The sequence below is a fragment of the Neomonachus schauinslandi genome, chromosome 6 (genome assembly GCF_002201575.2).
Source record: "Neomonachus schauinslandi chromosome 6, ASM220157v2, whole genome shotgun sequence".
Classification (NCBI taxonomy): Eukaryota; Metazoa; Chordata; class Mammalia; order Carnivora; family Phocidae; genus Neomonachus; species Neomonachus schauinslandi.
Genome location: NC_058408.1, coordinates 60417789 through 60424275, shown reverse-complemented (window position 1 = coordinate 60424275; position 6487 = coordinate 60417789). Strand labels below are relative to the sequence as shown.

General features: G+C 45.6%; 1 pseudogene; it reads left to right on the top strand.

Moving 5' to 3' along the window:
* Nucleotides 1-851: 851 nt before the first annotated feature.
* On the top strand, nucleotides 852-2281 carry LOC110574062 (annotated as a pseudogene).
* The last annotated feature ends 4206 nt before the right edge of the window (nucleotides 2282-6487 follow it).

The following is a 6487-nucleotide window of genomic DNA, read 5'->3' as shown; positions in this document are numbered from 1 at the left end:
TCTTGATTACCCCTTCCAAATTAGTTTGTTCTTCCTCTATTGGAACTTTTAATCAGTACAGTTCGCCAGGCGTAAGTCTGTTTATCCAGAAAGTGGAACGCCTCCAGGCTCTGCAGACAGCCATCTCCCAAAGGGCATATCATCCTTACTTAGTCCTCACAAAGGAAATGGTGGAGAAAGGAAACAAACACATTGAGACTTATTATGTTCAGGCCCTTATGTGATGTGCTTTGTGTGAAATGTTTCATTGTATATGATGTAGATACCATTTTATTTATTTATTGTCTGTTTATTTTTTTATTGAAGTATAGTTGCCATGCAATGTTATATTAGTTTCTGGTCTACAACATAGTGATTTGCCAATTCTTTCTTTCTTTCTTTCTTTCTTTCTTTCTTTCTTTCTTTCTCTCTTTCTTTCTCTTTCTTTCTCCTTTCTTTCTTCTTTCTTTCTTTCTTTCTCTCTTTCTTTCTTCTTTCCTTTCTTTCTTTCTTTTCTGTTTATTTGAGAGAGTGAGAGAGAGAGAGCATGAGCGGGGGAGGGGGGATGGGTAGGGCGGAGGGAGAAGCAGGCTCCCCAATGTGCAGGGAGCTAGATGACATAGGGCTGGATCCCAGGACCTGAGCTGAAGGCAGGACGCTTAACCGAATGAGCCACCCAGACGCCCCATAGTGATTTGCCAATTCTGTGTATTACTCAGTGCTCACCACTGTAAGTGTAGTCACAATCTACCCCTGTACAACTTTGTTACAATATTTGTAGGTGCCATTTTTAAAAGGGTACCTGACACCCAAAAAGACAGTAATTTCCGGTTCCGGTTCTTTGTGCAGCTACGGCAGCGGCTCGATGCGAGATGGAGGCCCGGGTGGGCTTCCAGTCTGCGGCTCTGAGCGGCGGCGCCGGAGCCTCAGGAGGGGCTGCCCTGGGTCCGGGCGGGACTCCGGGGCCTCCCATGCGAACGGGCCGGCACCGGTTCAAGGGCTGTACCACTCCCGATGCCTGGAGCGGCCCGTCCGAGACCAGGTATGCTGCCAGGCAGCCGAATGACACCTCCGGGACCCTCCATGGGACCCCCGGCTATGGGGGGAGCCCTTCAGTCTGACCTGGCCTGGCCCAGTCAGGGATGGCCCAGTCAGGGAGGGACCAGTCCCGCAAGAGACCTGCACCTCAGCAGGTCCAGCAGGTCCAGCAGCAGGCGGTCCAAAATCGAAACCACAATGCAAAGAAAAAGAAGATGGCTGACCAAATTCTTCCCTCAAAGGATTCGTGACCTGGTACCAGAAGCCCAGGCCTATACGGATCTCTTGGCTTTTGAAAGGAAGCTGTACCAGACTCTCGTGAGGAAACGGCTAGATACCCAGGAGGCCTTGAAACGTCCCATCAAGCAAAAACGGAAGCTGCGAATTTTCATTTCTAACACTTTCAATTAGGCTAAATCAGATGCCGAGGATGGGGAGGGGACGGTGGCTTCCAGGAGGTTCGGGTAGAAGGACGGAGCCTGGAGGATTGGCACAGGCCCGCCCCTGCCCAGGAAATGGAGGGCTTCCAGGTGAAGCGGCCAGGAGACGGGCATGTACGGTGTACTGTCCTCCTGCTGCTGGACCTCCAGCCTCCCCAGTTTAAACTAGACCTTCGCCTGGCTCGGCTCCTGGGCATCCACACCCGGACCTGTCCAGTGATCATCCAAGCACTGCAGCAATATATTAAGACACATAAGCTCCAGGACCCTCACGAGCGGGAGTTTGTCATCTGTGACAAGTATCTCCAGCAGATTTTTGACTCTCAACATACGAAGTTTACAGAGATCCCTCAACGGCTCCATGCCTTGCTTATGCTACCAGAGCCCATCATCATTAATCCTGTCATCAGTGTTGACCCAAATGATCAGAAAAAGTCCGCTGGTTATGACATCGATGTGGAAGTGGATGATACTTTGAAGACCCAGATGAATTCTTTCCTGCTGTCTACTACCAGCCAGCAGGAGATGCTACTCTAGACAACAAGATCCATGAGACAATAGAAACTATCAGTTAGCTGAAGACCCAGCAGGAGTTCATGCTGAGCTTCGCCAGAGACCCTCAGGGTTTCATCAATGATTGGCTACAGTCCCAGTGCCGGGACCTCAAGACCATGACCAATGTGGTGGGTAACCCAGAGGAAGCACGCCGAGCCGAGTTTTACTTCCAGCCTTGGGCTCAGGAGGCTGAGTGCCAGTACTTCTACTCCAAGGTGTAGCAGAGATGACAAGAATTAGGGCAAGCCTTGGGAATCCGAAATACATAGGGCCTCTCCCACAGCCCTGATCTGGCTGCACCAATTCATATTTGAGCCCTGTGCTGCCTGCCTCATAGCACCTGCCTTGGTCTTGCCTGGGGCCTTCAGGGGATGCTGTTGGTTCAAGGACAACACCAGATTGAAGAGGGTCTCACATTTCTGTCTCACAAGACACCTGTCACCCTCTTCTCCCACCCCATCCCTTCCTGTCCCCCAGCTTTGCCCCACAAAGTTCCCATGTGCCTCTACCCTCCCCTGGTCTACATAGGACCTCTAGATAGTATTAGAGAGAGAACCTGTAGTGGTAATCAGTGCATTGAATGGATTGGGCCTAAGGCCAGGTGGTCTTCAAGGGGACTGGCTACAACAGTCCTGCCCTTCAGAGACCCAGGAGTTGGAGCTTTAGCCCCTTCTCTGAGACTCAGGCCTGGGGGCACTCCATAAGCTAGTTGATCTTGGCTCTCCAGATAACAGAATCCAATTTCCTTCCTTCCCTCCACAGGTTTGGAGCACACTCTCCCTTTACTTGTTGCCCTCTAGCACTAAAGGAACCCTGGTTATTGGGCCCCACTGAGCCCCAGGAGAGTCCGCAGCCCTCTAGATTGGCCTGCTGTCTCAGGGCTTCTCTTACTCCCTCGTAGGGGGTCCACATCAGTATTGGAGTTTGTCAGCTAGTGCTCCCTCCCAGCACACTCCCTGTAGCTGCTCTCTTTAGGATCCCCTGCTCTCGAGCTGTCCTAACACAGGGCATTTGGGTGGGGGAATCTTGCCTTTCTCTGTCAGAGCCCCAGGGATCTAACCTGGGGTATTGTCATTGCCAGCAGAGGCGGTTCCTTCCTGCGGTTGCTTGGAGGTGTGACTCATTTATTCACTCCACCCTGCCTCCCCTATCCCTTCGTGGAGAAACAGGCCTAAAATCAAATGGGTAAAAGCCCTGGGCCATCCCTGTCTTCCTGTCCCTTGTCTGCCCAGTTGACACCCACTGGTGACTTCTAGGGCACTGAGGAGTGAAAGCGCCTAGGGCTGGCGAATAGCTCTGAGTTGGGTCTGTGACTCTTCCCTCTCCCTGCCTCACAGGATTGTGACTCCCCAGCCCCTGCCCTCAAAGCTTCAGACCCCTCAGGTAGCAGCAAGACCTTGTGATCTTGGCCCCTTGGAACTGAGATGGTTTTGCATCTTTCCAGGAGAGCCTCAGATTCTTCTTCCAAGTTGTATCACCCCAAGTTAGCATATCCCAGGCTCGCAGATTCAACATAGCAGGGTGGGAGACAGCTGGGCACAGAGGGGGAATTCCTTTCAGCCTGGACTCTAAACCCACAGAACTGACAAAGCCCCTGCTTCCCCACCCCCTCCTCAGGCTCCTGTGAGCACATCCTCCAGCCCCATATCCCTGCTTCTTCCACACCGGGGACAGAATTTTCTCCCTGTCTTCCCCTTCTTCCCATTATCCCATCCCTCCCTTAAAAGGTTCTCCGCACAGACACTGGACAGCCTCTCTCCTTGGGGCTGGAACCATGAGAAGGAAGTTCAGCATTCCTACACAGTGTCCCTGTTGAAGATAACTTTTTATTAACTGAATTATTATGTTTTTTTCATGGACCAAAATTTTTTTTGTACTGTCCCTTTACTGATGTCACCCAGTTTTAATAAAAGAATCTTCTGGGAAAAAAAAAAAAAGACTGAGTAATTTGCCCAAGGGCTACACTGTGTGAAGTGCTGGGACTTGGATTTGAATCCAGCTCTGACTACCAGTGTTTGCAGTTTGCATGACAGCTGATTAATACTCATTAGCTTCCAATTAGGCCTGTGCTAAAGACAACATACATCTCTTCTATCAGTTGCTGCCATGGTGAGACTAGTCATACCATGGCCTGACCATGGGGACAAGGATTTTGTTTTGTTAACTGCTGTGTTCCCCACACCAGTAGCGGTCTCTAACACACACTAAGTGCACAAGAAATACTTGGACTTATTTGTGATGGAATGAATCTTTGTACTGTTAGCACAGGATCCAGCACACAGCACCGTTCGATAAGTGTTTGTAGAAATAAAATGTAGTTTCCCCTCCTACACCGTGAGCACTTCAACAGAGATTTTCTATTTTCCAACTAATGACCCCACCATCTCTACACTCTATTTTTCCAAATGAGTTCTACTTTTTATGATTTTGTCTTATTAACCATGTGAGCCCAATTATTGGTGTCAATCATGAGAAATCATCTAAATGGAATTTATTTTCTTTGATGTTTAGAAGGAAACAAAATAGTACTCTAGATGGAAAGAAATGTATCTAGTTCCCTGAAAACTGATGCCTAATAGCCAAAAATGGTCGGTTTGGAGATAATGGGTAAACTGCAATCATTCTGTCGAGAAAGCCAACCTGCCTTCTATAGACCATTAGGGCAAAAGCAGTAAGATCTATTCATTCCTTGAATCTGACTGCCAGTTACTCTTAGATTATTCTTCTTTGAACTTGTTTTTCAGTCCTAATCAAATCCAAAATTCAGTTGAGGGGTACTGAAAGGTCCTTCATGAACAGTGTAAAAAGTATATATTTCAGGGGTGCCTGCGTGACTCAATCAGTTAAGCATTTGCCTTAAGCTCAGGTTGTAATCCCAGGGTCCCCACTCACTGGGGAGTCTGCTTCTCCCTCTGCCCCTTCCTCTTGCTTGCACACGCATGCACATTCTCTCTTTCTCTCAAATAAGTAAATAAAATCTTTTAAAAAATGTATATATTTCTTTAGGATTAGAAAGTAAAACTATGTTTTAGGAACCAGTGTGAATAAGGACAAACATTTGAATCATACTGTGCATTTATTAGAATAACAACTTCAAAGTTATGTGATGATTCAGAGATCTGAATCTGGACTTCCATCCTGTCACTTTCTAGCTGTTTGACCTTGAGTATTTTGCTTAGCTGTACTGCGTTTCATTCAGTTGTCGTTCTTTAAAATGAAGAAATTAATGCTTTCTCTTCTGACTTAAAAGATTTTCTTTTCTTTTTTTTAAAGTAGGCTCCATGCCCAGTGTGGAGCCCAACACAGACAGGGCTTGATCTCACTACCCTGAGATCAAGACCTGAGCTGAGATCAAGAGTCAAATGTTAAACCAACTGAGCCACCCAGGCACCCCCAAAGATTTTCTTAACAGGAAATAAGAATGTAAGAACGCCACTTAAGCTATAAAAAGTATAATCCAACAAACAGGCCTTGTGTATTATTGTTTACGTGTGTATCTGTGTGGTGATAAGTCCTATGTGCTCCAAATTAAAAAAAAATACTTATGATCAGATAAAATGAACCAAAATATCCTCTTGTTCCTATTATTTTTAGCTCCAGAGGTGGGTCAGGATGGAAGAAAGCCACCTGAAAGCTAATTAGGTTTCAACGCTTGCTGTGTTAAACAGGCTTGGGATAAAACTTGAATTAATGATACTACTAGACACTGGATTTTTTTTTAGATTCCACACACAAGTATTTGTGTTTCTTTGTCTGGTTTATTTTACTTGGCATAATGATTTCCAGATTCATACATGTTGATGCAAATGGCAAGATCTTCTTTTTTGTGGCTGAATAATATTCCATTATATATATCCCATCATCTTTACCCACTCATCCATGGAAGGACATTTAGGTTCTTTCCGTATCTTGGCTATTATGAATGATGCTCCAATGAACATGGATGTGCAGATACCTCTTTGAGATATTGATTTCAGTTCCTTTGGATATATACCCAGAAGTGGGATTGCCAGGTTACATGGTAGTTCAATTTTTAATTTTTTGAGGAATCTCTATACTGTTTTTCATAATGGTACAAATTATGAATTTGAATTATTTCAAATTCTCAGTTATAAGAAGGATAAGTGCTGAGGATCTAATGTACAGCATGGTGACTATAGTTAATAATGTGGTATTGCATACTTAAGGGTGTTGAGAGTAGATCTTAAGCATTCTTACCGCAAGAAAAAAGAGTTAACTATGTGAGGTAGTGGATGTGCTAATTATCTCGACCTTGCTAAACATTCTACAATGTGTGTGTATATCAAATCATCACATTGTACACTTTAAATATATACAATTATATTTGTCAATTATTCCTCAATAAAACTATTTAAAATGCTACTAGACACATGGAGTGGAAATCCTCAGAGATTAGAGATTTAGAGAACATGTCCTGCCTCTTCATTAAGAACTTGACAAAATTTTCATAGACT